This window comes from Ambystoma mexicanum, chromosome 12 (assembly GCF_040938575.1).
Source record: "Ambystoma mexicanum isolate Mex_15411 chromosome 12, UKY_AmexF1_1, whole genome shotgun sequence".
NCBI classification, from domain to species: domain Eukaryota; kingdom Metazoa; phylum Chordata; class Amphibia; order Caudata; family Ambystomatidae; genus Ambystoma; species Ambystoma mexicanum.
Window position 1 is genome coordinate 602,953,812 of NC_090936.1, and position 13,840 is coordinate 602,967,651.

The window sequence follows — 13,840 nt, forward strand, 5'->3', positions numbered from 1 at the left end:
CTGGACAGACGTGTGGGTGGATATCCAGTGACAAAGAAGAGCCTAGCCAAATAACAGATGCCCAAACAGACCAGAAAAACCTAGACAGAGAGTAGATGCCCAGTCAGAGAGCAAACATCCAGGAAAACATACTCACAGATGGACAGCAGAACCCCAAGAAGACTGCAGATTCCCAGGACGATAGCAGACATCCGGATAGACAACCCTCAGCCAGACACAAGACATCAAGGTACACAGATTAAAAGGTAAACATCAGATCCTCAGATGATCAGAATAGTCCAAGGCATTAATAAAAAGCATATAGGTGAGGCCAGACCTCCAGGCAAGGCTTGAAGAGTCCCAGAGGTCCAGCATACTCATAAATACACAACACACCCAGACATAGTGCAGTTATCAAGGTAACCTATAGGTGCCTGGACTAGAGGAACAGCAGATAGTCATCCATACAGCAGACACTCCAGTGTTCAGAGGTCCAGGTGGGCAGCAGAGGCCCAGAAATAGTCCCTCTGGTAGAAAGCAGAAATCCACGGCAGCAGCAGACACCCAGACAGACAAAGGCCCCTAGGTAGTCATAAGACATCTATGAAGGAATTCAGCCAGAAGGCAGTTAGGAAGGCAGGCCTCCAGAAGACAGCTGGGAAGGCAGGCAGCCAGATGACAGCTAGGAAGGCAGGCAGCCAGAAGGGAGCTAGGAAGGCAGGCAGCCAGAAGACAGCTAGGAAGGCAGGCGGCCAGAAGGCAGCTAGGAAGCCAGGCAGGCAGAAGACAGATAGGAAGACAGGCAGCCAGAAGACAGCTAGGAAGGCAGGCAGCCAGAAAGCAGTTGGGAAGGCAGGCAGCCAGAAGACAGCTAGAAAGGCAGGCAGCCAGAAGACAGCTAGGAGAGCAGGCAGCCAGAAGGCAGGCAGCCAATAGGCAGCTAGGAGGGCAGGCAGCCAGAAGGCAGGCAGCCAATAGGCAGCTAGGAGGGCAGGCAGACAGATGTCAGCTAGGAAGGCAAGCAGCCAGAAGGCAGATAGGAAGGCATGCAGTCTGAAGACAGCTAGGGAGGCAGGCAGCCAGAAGACAGCTAGGAAAGCAATTGACATCCAATGTATTGCAGAGAAAGGGAGTTTCCCCACATTACTGCCACGCCCCCAGCGGGAACCAAGGCAGTTTATCTATAATTAAGGGACAATTCCTGTGCTGCAAACAAGATCCTGAGTTCTATTATCAGTCCTTTTCATTCACCATATTACAGTACTATAAAACACAACTGAATCCCAACTATAGCACGTTGTAATTCAGTAAGACTTTAATTAATCTTGGTTGAAGCAAAAATGTATACCGTGGTAGTCTGTTAATAATATCACAACCATGCTGATCAGGCGCCTCACTTTTGGACAATGAAGCAATAAACAAATCACATACATCCTAACACAAAGTCCAGTCTGTCGGAAAAAACTGGCTTAAGCATCAATTTCAGGTGATTACAAACAGGACAGCTTTATTGTTGTCTTGCAAGACAATAACACAATATTCCTGCTTCTATCAGGAACAGACCGCAATGACCTGCCCTCCAGACCCCTCAACTTTATAGGTCACTAGTTAGCTGACAAATTGAATTTGAAAATTAGAACATTCTGGAAACTCTCACTATGCCTTCGAGCAGGAGAAATGCCTCCTCCCACAAAAACAATATAACTCTTTATTCATGATTCAGTCCTTCTTTAGTGTCCACAGGAAAATTCCTCTCAGCAGGATTCCCACCTAGGGGCATACTCCCCTCTCCCACCATGTCACTGTCCGCCCGCTCTAAGCCATCCTTTGTTGGTGGCAGACACAACTGGTTAACTAAGTCACATGGACTCAAAATCCTTGGCATGAATCAAGCAAGACAGCATTTTTCAGTATTTGTGCATGCAAAAGAGTTTATTAACTTAATAAACTATGGCCCTCATTACGACCCTGGCGGAACGGGTTAAAAGGTGACGGCGCCGTTCAACCCGTTCCGCCACATTACGAGGTCTCCTCGCGGGACACGTTAAGCACGCCTGGGAAAACCAGGCGTGCTTACCGGGTCCCGCGAGGGGAAGAGGGAGCAAACAACGGGTCATCTTGTTATGGCCCGTTGTTTGCTCCCTCTCCCATTCCCATTCAGCCCTCTAGGGGCTGTATGGGAATGGGGAAGGACCGTGTCCGGGTCCTTGAGGGTGGAATTACTGGGCCATCCGAACTCGGAATGGCCCGGTAAGACCTCATTCCGAGGACACGGATGCGATTTCGGCAGCGGCCATGCCGCCAATAGCAGCATGGCTACGGGCCGAACTCGTAATGAGGGACTATATCTAAGCACGACAACGTCCACTAAAAAGAGAGAATAGCAACATCGACAATGAGGTGCAGCAGGGGGCAACCCAAAAGATATCTTTTCTTTAACCTTCCCCCATTTTGCACCAACGTGCAATGTAGTGCATATATAGAAACATGACTGTTCATTCCATTGTAGGCTGGTCCCCCGGCCTGTGACAAATGGTACAGTTTTCATGGGAGCTGCATGCGGACCGACCGTTAATGCTCCCCCAGATTACAATCTAAATGTCAGCATTCAGCAGGTCATCAACCTCATTCTCTAATTCATCTCGGTAATCAAATATACCACCATCAATTCTAATACTGGAATAAAACATGTTTTCTGATGTATGTGTGGTCTGGAGCTGATTACAGTTACGGTGTTCCCACTACCTCTGCGTTTACAACAACACAGCAGAAAACAAGCTAACAAAACAGACAACACTCTCAGGCTCAAGACAGTGGTAATTAAAGGTCTCTTTTTGGCATTGTCTATCACAACGCATAGAACATCTCGGGGAGTGCACAGGGTGGTACATCAATAATTCTATCTGAAAAGCGTGTATTTCTTAATTATATCTCCTTTTGTACTTCTTCAATTTTCTGTGCCTGCAGCAATAATTCAAACAGGTTTCCATATCTGTGCTGAATCAGAAGAGTTCAATCTTTTTCAAAATGAAGGTGCATGCAGTCTGCCAAAATGTATTGTGGTCTGTAGTACTATTTCAGGGGTTGCTCCTGGGGGACTTGTCAGATATCGGAGTGGACTTCCAGGGAGCCTAGCTTCCTGTTGCCAGTTCCAATCCGTTTCCGGATCTGATACGATTGGACTTGTTGGGTCCCATAGACAATCTAATCGGGTGCACAGCAGTCCTTGGCATTTCCAACTGCGATACTTCCATGTCTTCTTTCATGGCCAGAGATCTGCTGACGTGGCCAGGCTCGATACTGCACACCACCTCTGATGCTTTTGAGTTGGCCATCCAGGAAGTCTTACACTTCTGCACAGGCAAAGTCCCATTCCAGAGCTATTACTGATGATGTGATAGTCCGGGTGAGCTGAATCAAGATTTAATTGGTAATCGAGCTGAGGCCGGGTACAATCTTCAGCTCACTAATACTGCCCTCCATTTTCTAAGTTGTGCTCTATTAATAGACTGAGTGGCTCATTTGAGTCAACCTAAACCGTCACTACACAAACGCCACATTGCAAGGGCTGGATTTGCTCTATCCCACACCTTGGGCCTCATTACATGTTTGGCTGTAGCCTTGCCGGTAAAACCAGCAGACTGCCAGCAAACGTACAAATTGTTCTGGTCCCTGGCAATGGGGAAATACAGGGCCGTTACAACCCTGGCAGACCCTGTATTTCCCCATTGCCAGGGGCCTGACACGTTCACTCCCCATTCCCATTGTGCCCGGCTCAATGGGAATCGGGAGGATGGATGCACCGGCACCATTCAGAATGGTGCCGGTGCATCCGACATGCTCTGCTTGCAGGTGCCGTTCCGCCCGCCAGGTCCGACCTGGCGGGTGAAAAGGCTCCCGCAAGCAGAACTCGTAGTTTGCCCGTCTGGTAACTACGGTACCAGCAAGCTTACCGATATCATAGTTACCGGACCGGCAAACTTGTAAGGAGGCCCCTTGTCTTCAACATCCCTTTTCCCTCTACCAGACAAAAGCACTTGCTGCTGCTGCCGGAAGTGGATATCTGCTCCTCTCGAGCAATTGGGAAACTGAGACATCGTCTGGTAGGTAGACAAAGCAATGGATTTACAATGGCGTGTCTGTACCATGACCCATTCATCTCATTAACCGTGCCATACCAGATAGACTGAGGCAATACTCCGGTTACACCTTGAACCTCTGATGCGTTCATAGCATGAGATACAGAGGGTTGAAGTATAGAACAGGCGTGGTCTCACATTATCCTTATGATAACAACACAAGCAGGTCTGGTGTATTCACACTTGGTCAATCATGGTTAGAATTCAGTTGAGTCACCAGATAACATCAATTATCAGTATAACTATTTACTTCACCTCCAGCGTGCACTCCTCGATGCTCGTTGCGGTATCAAGTCCCATACCTTTACCTGTACCGTGGCATTCAAGTGCCAAACCAGCACTCTCTACATATGTCGCCACCATCTACAAAATAAAGGTTAGAAGACAATAGGAAAGCAGAATATAGAAGCGCAAAGGTTTGGGGCAGCTTATTTCATTTGGGGCAGTAGGAATTGGGCTATTGATAAAAGTTCAGATTTGAAATAATGGAGCTACTCTTGTAGGTGGTTGTTCGGTGACTGCTAAGGCCTTCACATTATCCGATTCAGTAAGCCAAGTGGGGAGGGCATGGCAGGGATAAACAGCCTGCCCTAGAAGTAAGAACACTTCATAGTCCCATGAGTCTCCCAGGTTGCAAGTCCCTCCTTGCCAAGTCATAATGTGTTCTCAGCGGTACAGGGCCACGACTTCATCTCTGAGGTGGTCACCATGCCTGTAAGATTCACTCCTTTCACAGACTTCAATTTGGCTGGGGGTTTTTCATGTTCTTATAAAAGAAAACAGTCACTCGTTCTGAATACAGAGCAAGAAATGTATAGGTTTCACTGTACTGTACTTCACATTAATAGCTGTCCCAGTAGCCAGAAATACTTGGAAAAGGCCTCGCCAACCTGGCGCTAATGCTGTCTTGCACTGCAACTGATGCACCATGACGTAATCCCCAGGCTGGGGTGAGTGGGAGGCCTCCTCTCATTCCTTCGGTAGGCCTTCTCGCACCTGCATATGAACATGCCGGACAGTGGGGCTGGTTTTCTGCAATAGTTCAAAATCACATTATCTTTGAGCCAGTTATTAACACATGCATTCTTCACAGGCAGTGAGGAAGGTAGATGCATTGGCAGCACATACATGTTCTCGTGGGGGCGCAATCCTGTTCAGCAACACTAGGGGCTTAAGGCGCATAGCTTAGCCAATCCCTTCTTAAGGATTCCATTCTGCCGCTCCACTGCCCCGGGTGACTGAGGATGGTGTGGACAGTGGAGGTTGTGTTGTATGTTTAAAGCTGCACAGAGCTCTTTGAGCAGCTGATTGATGACATGGGTGCCCCTATCACTGCTTATACTGATTGCCACTCTGAATCTGAGAATAAAGGCTCTGATTAGCACCTTGGCGACTGAGGCGGTGCCTGCCCTCCTGTACAAGTAGGCTTCAGCCCAGCAAGAGAATGTGTCGAGGATAGCAAACACATATTGACCATTGCTACATCATGGCATTTGGATGAAGTCTATTTGCATGTTAATGAAGTGACAATGTGGTGGTGGTGGCACTTCTGGTGTAGTGCGCACCAGCCTTCAAGGTTGTTCCGATGAGCGATATGCACATTGCATGCTGTAAGCTTGGGCCAAAGCTGGCAAGTTTGGTTCATGCAAGTGTTGGTTAAGCATAGCGATAACAACCCCTTTTCGCACAAGAGCCAGTTTGTGATATTCGAGCCAAACTGAAGAATTTTCAGAGTGACAAGACAACCATGTTCGTACTGCCACAAGGAGCCCTCCTGCAACCGCACATTTTCTTGCCTAAGAGTCTTGCTCTATAGCAGCAGCTGCTTCCTGACTATGGGCTTATTCCTCGAGCCTCTGAAAAGAAGGCGACTATGTTACACCTTTTAGTCTTAAGACATACTGAGAGCCTAACATGTCTGCCTGTGTAGTGGCTAAAGCATTTCTGCAAATGACCTCACTATCCAATGGTTGATGTGCTGCACATTTTATTATTCCTATCTTTTTAAAAAACATTATTTCTTTTAACAAAGCTGCTATATAAACATAATTCTGTACATAAGGGGATCCAGAGGTTTCCAGTGCTGAACAAAACAATGTGTTTGCCCAAACGAATACCTACAGTCTTGTGTATATGCTTCTTGTCTGATTTTCTGTCGGTTTGCAAGCACATGTCCGTGCTACTAATTTTGCGGCCTGTGCTGATGTCACATTGGACAATTTCCCACTTTGAACCACATCTACTAATGTGCACACCGATTACCCTGCTACCAATTGGCCATCTCTGTCCCCATAACAAGAACCATCCACAAAATATTCTAGTTCAGCATTGTGTATTGGTGTAACAGACATATCCATCCTACGGGTCAGGAGGTAATTTGTAACGACTACACAATCGTATGGGTACTCCATCTGTTGCGATCAGCAATGAAGATGCTGATTTCAGCACTTGACGCCAGGTTCAGGTAATTTTAGGGGAATTTAAAAGTAACATTTCATGTTTGTTCTGCCGGTACAGACTTGTGTTGCATTTTGGTCTTCAACAATAATGCTACAACTGAATGGGAATCTGCTACTTCTAGAGGGGAACCCAGAACTACATTTTCAGGAAGTTGTACCGCTAGAGCGGCAACAGCTACTTAGAGGAGATAAGTGTGCTTGGGCAATCCTGGCAGTTTGGTGCTTATTTGCCTGAGTGTCTCTATACTTTGTACCCCAAGAGAAAATCCAGAATGTTAATTCTGTGACTGCAAAGATTGAGCCAAGAGTTACATAGTCAAGAATAGACTGTGTATAAAGTTGAACGTTGTTGGTAACAGAATATAAAGGAATGGAGTGGTCCAAAGGGTACAGTAAAATGCAGAAGGTCTGAAACCTTGAAGTCAAAAAGATTATTATTCAGAGTTGGTTCCATGTCAACTCATACTAGACTTCATTTTAGTTTGCAGTGAGAATGGTGGGGCCTTACTTGGAAGTAGGCTGCCAAAGTATAATATACTTAGCTTGCTGTAATGAGAAGGCATAGCCTGAGCTCCCTGTGCTATGTGTCCATTAGACTGTGTGAAAGGCAGTGGTGGATGTGCAATAAATGGATTTGTGTTGTCTGATTGTGAACGTTTTTTTCGCGGGTGAACTGCACGCAGTGAAACTGCTCGGGCCCCGTTTTGACCAATCATTAGAAACGGGGGCCTGAGCAATTTTTGTCCCCGCTGCCCATTATATGGATGTGGCGGACACCCTCGCACCCCTGAACTCCCCAAATAGTGAACATGGGGAGTGTGGAACACCTCCGCAGCCTCCGCTCCTCATGTTTGGTATTTAAGGCTGCGACCAAAACGGTAGCACCCAAATCGAACAAAACGTCCATACAGACAGGTTTTTTGGGGATTAAATAGGGTGTTAACCAATAAACAGGGAGGTAGGGAGAGATGGGCCAAATGCAGTGGCAGACTGGCCCCCTCCTCTCATGTTATGTTACTATGTTTTGACCTTGACGATGAGGCTATGACACGCCTTGTTCAGCGCATTATGCCACAGCAAGGCCCCCTCTCACAGGACTGAGAAGCAGGGAGGGAAGCTTTCGGGCCACAAACCAACAAACATGATCACCACTGTGCCCAAAGTTCAGTGCTGAGGGCTCCCTCAGCCAACCAGACAGCCAAAATTGAGAGAATCCACATGAAACAGAATTGAAAGTGCTCCAAATCTGACTCGCAGGCAAGAGAAATGGTACTCTGTGCAGCTTATGCCCCTGGAAATCATTTTAATAACATTCTGGAGGGGTTGTATGTCCAAAACATGATTTGTCCATGTGTGCAACTCCCAGAAAAAATGGCAAAATGGTCCTTTTTTAAATATGTTCTTAAGTTTATGTTATGTTAAAAACAAAGATTTTATAGTGTACCATATAACCATCATAGCATTCCTGGAGCAACCTACACTTGTCCTTTTGTGCAACACATTTAAGGACAGGAAATTGTCTTTGGATCAGCAGTGGTAAGACTTTCAAGCCTTCTACAATGCCAGGGTGTCATCGGGAACGTGGGCATGTTGAAACCATGCCCAAGAAACCACATTGGGCAAAGCCCTTCTACTTACTCCGGGAATGCCCATGAATGGCCAGGTTATATCGAAAGGAACTCTGGAACTAAATCTGGAAATATTTTAATGAGGGTGGGCTTTCAACCAGGGTTTTTCTGCAAGCAAAGTCCAGATCAGGGTTTGCTGAGGATCCTGAGGCTGCTAGGACCTTTATGGGAGTGGATTTAGCTGTGTGTGAGAGGCAGGAATCCTTTTAGGCTGAGGCAGGGTTCTTATGGGAGTTAATCTACATAATCCAGTGTTTCTACCTCCTTCTTGGCCTGGGCTGCAGTTACATTGTCATGTTAATAGAGAGCATCATGTGACTCTTAAAACAGGGATCTATAGTCTGGTTATCAGATTACATTTCCAGGTCTATGTTCCGCTCCTGTGTTTTTTACTAAATTGGGTGTTTTGGGGAGTGCTACCTTCCACGGTATGGCTACTTCAAGGCAGTTGAGCATTAAAAAAAAAACATAATACAACGTGACATAACTTGACCTAACCAGCGAGTATACAAATACAAACTGGCACCATGTCCCAAAAAATAGAAGGGGTGGCTAAATGCATGCATTTGAAAAACAAGCAAAACTCACGCAGATTCCAGGTGACATGCATCTAGGATTGAAAAATAAAACACATGGGTCCGAATAGATAAACATTAGGCGACATGCTCCTACAGTTTAAAAAGATGACATGGTGTAGCATAACATAGTAGGATGTAGCATACTCAAACAGAAAGATAACACATAGTACAGCCACATAGAAAAACATGTAATTGCTTAGCATACCAAACAAACAATAATGTAACCCGGCAAAATTGGACTGTAGCATGCCCCAAGTAAAAGATTGGAGAGGGTACTCCCCACACCACACAAACACACACACACACACACACACACACACACCACACACACACCACACACACACACACTCACACTCACACACGCACCAAACACATCAGCCTCTGATCCAGATGCACAAAGTCTTCTGCTGCTCTGGGGGTGGACTCCTTTATTACAAACATAGTTGTCAAATATAAAGATCTGTGGTCATTCTCATGTTCCCAAAACATTCTTTCATTTTATGCAAAGTCGCCTGGGGCCCTCATAGGTGCTATTTGCACCCATTCCACTTTCCCATGTTGGAATTCCGAAATAGTACAATATGAAATAATGTATATGGTATTCTAGGTTTTGAGAACATGCTATGCTCAGTAAGACAAGTGTCACATTCATATTAGGACTGCAATATATACTGGAAGTGATAGTTAGAATTGAACATTAGAAAACATTTAAAAAACAGACATTCAGTGTATTTAAAGAAATTCCTTTTTCAGTAGGTTCTTACGAGGAAGTCTCTTAAAATGTAATTTGTTGTTGCAAAGGGTCATGGTCGAATTATAATCAATGATATGTTTCTTCTGTGAGCACCAAGGGAATGTTTAATTCTGTGTGCTGGTCACTGATTGGTTAGTACCGCGCAGAGTGAGTGCAAGTATACAATACCTCACTGACAGAGTGAGAGAGAGAAAAGAGAGAGCGCACTTGACAACATGACTCTCGTCCACAGAGAGACCTCCTAGATAACGAGTGGGGCAGTGAAAACAGCAGAAAGCGAGAGAGACAGAGAGAGAGAGAGAGAGAGAGGGAGAGAGAGAGAGAGAGCGAGAGAGATAGATAGAGAGAGAGAGAGCGAGGGAGAGCGAGAGAGATAGAGAGAGCGAGAGAGAGAGAGAGAAAGAGAGAGAGAGAGAGAGATAGATGGAGGAAGAGAGAGAGAGAGAGAGATAGAGAGAGAGAGAGCGAGAGATAGAGAGAGAGAAAGAGCGAGAGAGATAGAGAGAGAGAGAGCGAGAGTGAGAGCGAGAGAGATAGAGAGAGAGAGAGAGAGCGAGAGAGATAGATAGAGAGAGAGATAGATGGAGAAAGAGAGAGAGAGAGAGAGAGAGAGAGAGCGAGAGATAGAGAGAGAGAGAGAGAGCGAGAGAGAGAGAGAGAGCGAGAGAGAGCGAGAGAGATAGAGAGATGGAGAGAGAGAGAGAGCGAGAGAGATAGATAGAGAGAGAGCGAGAGACATAGAGAGAGAGAGAGAGAGAGAAAGATAGATAGATAGAGAGAGAGATAGAGAGGGAGAGAGAGCGAGAGAGATAGATAGAGAGAGAGATAGAGAAAGAGAGAGAGATAGAGAAAGAGAGAGAGAGAGAGTGACAGAGAGAGAGAGAGAGAGAGAGAGAGAGAGAGAGGAAAAGAGAGAGAGAGAGAGTGACAGAGAGAGGGGGAGAACAAGAGAGATAGAGAGAGCGAGGGAGAGAGGGCGGGGACGTGCCGGTTTAGGGGTGCCACCTTTGCTTGAAGCAAAAAACAGACTTGAAGCCCTGCCCACTTTGTGAAAGTCCCACCCCCTTGACACAGCCCTTTTATAGATTTTGAAACTGTAGTTCAATAGCAAGAGAAGAGAAACAAATCATGCTTGCAGTTATTTTTTTATGCACCTATAATCTTTTTTTTAAATAGCAATCTGCATTATTAAAATAAATAATTATGTAAGGATGAAATTACATTTCACTAAGTCATATACCATACATTTTTGACCTAGGAAAGATGAAAAGCTAAGCTGGTTCTGACAAAATTGGATCCAGTGGCTGGCAAGCTGTATATTTTAACCAGATGTGCATTAACCCACTTGACCATTTTGCCAGATCATTTAATTTGTGAAAACCGTATTCATTTTAAAAGTAGCTGTAAAAACATTCCTATTAGAATTGTTTTAGGCTTTGAAAGCTAGTGAATACTTTCAATAGCTCATTGGGTTAAGAACCTGCTACAGAGCCCTACCTGCAGGTTTCACATAAATCACTGCAGCTGACACATTAACTCACCAAGCCAGCATTCCAAAAGAATCTCCTGGGGAGAAAAGGTGAGAGTGCCTCTTTACCCATCTTATCAAGCGCACACCAATTATATTTAAGAAACGTAGCCATTATTGCCCACCAAAGTTAAAAACCTAGTTTAGGCACATCCAGCTTTAAGATGGTGCTACCTAAACACTACCAACCCTTTGGAGGCAGATGCCAGTCATAAAATATTTTCCACTAGAATCATATTCATTTTGTCAGATGAGATAAGAGGCTGAGCCGGGTGCACTGACTTGCAACTGACTTCTCCCAGTTCCTCCTTGCATCTCGCAGATAATGCCCTGTTATTAAATCTCCCCATTGTATCTTTGTTGTTGCACTTGTTAAGCAAATCATACAGCAATATTATAGATATCTTGCTCCCTTACACCATAATCAGACCACCCCATCTTTCAGCGGTTTCACAATCATTTAAAATACAGGGAAATCAGACGTTTTTTCCAAAAACACCCACAAAATCAGCCGTTTTTTGATTGAATGGGATTTTGCAAAAATGGCAATATATAACTAAAAGACCCAATTTGCATTTGTAAAAAAATAAAAAAACTAGTCACACTATTAGGGGAGCAGTGGGTCACAAGAGGAGCGGTGAGCCAGAAGGGGAGCAATGGGCCAGAAAGCACAGAGTGGTGGGCCCGAGAGGTAACAGTGGCTGGAGAGGGGAAGCAGTGGGCCAGAAAGCAGAGGGTGAGCAGTGGGCCATAGGGGAGCAGTGGGCTACAAAGAAAAGAGAGGGAGCGGTGGGCCAGAAAGGTGGGAGGCGTGGGCCAGAGGGCGAGCGGTAGGCCTGAAAGAGAGGGGGCAGTGGACGAGAAGGAGGGAGGAAGTTGCAATTGGGGAGAAAAGGGCAGGGGAAGAGTATGATAGACTGGGAGAAATGTTGTGAGATGGTCAAGGATTGAGGAAGAATGAAGGACTGTAGACTGCAGGAGGAACTGGAGCGCGTCAGGTGTGAGTTGAGAGCATGATTGAGAGAGTAGCAGGGACCAGGCAGTGCAGTTTGTGGCTTGGCAGTGTGACAGAGCAAGTAGGTATGCACAAGATTGAAAGAGTGGGTGGTTTGGGAGTAAATGTTATGATGGAGAAATGTTGAGTGAGAGGGGTGTTTGTGTGGGGGCATGTCACAGTGTTTGGGGGATTGGAGAACATGGAAGGGAAATGTTTGCACCATTACAAATAAAATGATAATGATGAATACTGTTATTAAAATAAAATAGGCTTGTACAATAAACAGTAGAAGAAGAGCAAAACAAACAATGTGCAGTCAAGTCGGGGACATTAACTTGATCACAGAAACTTCATACAAAAGGTGCAAATAATGACAATGTGGCTCTTTTCCACCTTCACATACACAACCTCTTTTGCAATCTAGGTCTCTAGCACTCTCCTATCAATACAAAATATTAAGCAAAAAACAGCAACAAATACAAATTTGTCGCACAAAATGTGTGTTTTTAAACTTCATTATTCAGACCCGACAGAATTTTTTAGGATGAAATTGAACATTTTACTAAAATGTTCAATTTCATCCTAAACAATCCTGTCAGGTCTGAATAATGAAGTTTAATCTTTCCCAGTGGAAATGCAGTTCTATAGATCGAAGGCTTGAAGGTAGATATGGCCCTGGAGGTCATGAATGCTGTAACCCTCACAGGAAATTGGTTAGCTAGATAGTTCTGAGAGGCGGCTGTATTCCAAAAAAGATTTAAGTATAGAGATGTGCTCCCATAACATGTCTGACACTTTCCAGCCAGCCCTGGCTGTACATTGAACTGCAGTTTTCATTCTGGGACTTCTAGTTCATCTTTCCCCAAATGTGTGCACTGCACAGCAAATGCAGACTTGGCATTGGATAAAAAGCAAACACGGACCACTAGTCAGCTCCTTCCTCTGGATAGTGGTTGTGATGAAGAGATGCATGTTCCCTGTCTCCATGCTGGCCAGGCGTGAGTGCTTCTTCCTGTGCTGGGTGTTTCTCTGCATGCTGGTATTCATATTCCCTGTCTCCATGCTGGCCAAGCGTGAGTGCTTCTCTCTGTGCTGGGTGTTTCTCTGCATGCTGGTATTCATGTTCCCTGTCTCCATGCTGGCCAGGCGTGAGTGCTTCTCTCTGTGCTGGGTGTTTCTCTGCATGCTGGTATTCATGTTCCCTGTCTCCATGCTGGTCAGGCGTGAGTGCTTCTCCCTGTGCTGGGTGTTTCTCTGCATGCTGGTATTCATGTTCCCTGTCTCCATGCTGGCCAGGCGTGAGTGCTTCTTCCTGTGCTGGGTGTTTCTCTGCATGCTGGTATTCATGTTCCCTGTCTCCATGCTGGCCAGGCGTGAGTGCTTCTTCCTGTGCTGGGTGTTTCTCTGCATGCTGGTATTCATGTTCCCTGTCTCCATGCTGGCCAGGCGTGAGTGCTTCTCTCTGTGCTGGGTGTTTCTCTGCATGCTGGTATTCATGTTCCCTGTCTCCATGCTGGCCAGGCGTGAGTGCTTCTTCCTGTGCTGGGTGTTTCGTGAGTGCTTCTTCCTGTGCTGGGTGTTTCTCTGCATGCTGGTATTCATGTTCCCTGTCTCCATACTGGCCAGGCGTGAGTGCTTCTTCCTGTGCTGGGTGTTTCTCTGCATGCTGGTATTCATGTTCCCTGTCTCCATGCTGGCCAGGCGTGAGTGCTTCTTCCTGTGCTGGGTGTTTCTCTGCATGCTGGTATTCATGTTCCCTGTCTCCATGCTGGTCAGGC

At 45.8% G+C, this 13,840-nt stretch overlaps 1 protein-coding gene across 1 annotated transcript in view; it reads right to left on the minus strand.

Annotated features, from left to right (window-relative positions):
* The window catches only part of PRG3 (proteoglycan 3, pro eosinophil major basic protein 2), a 46,699-nt gene that overhangs the window by 14,438 nt on the left and 18,421 nt on the right, over window positions 1-13,840 (minus strand). The gene's annotated exons all lie outside the window — the stretch shown is intronic.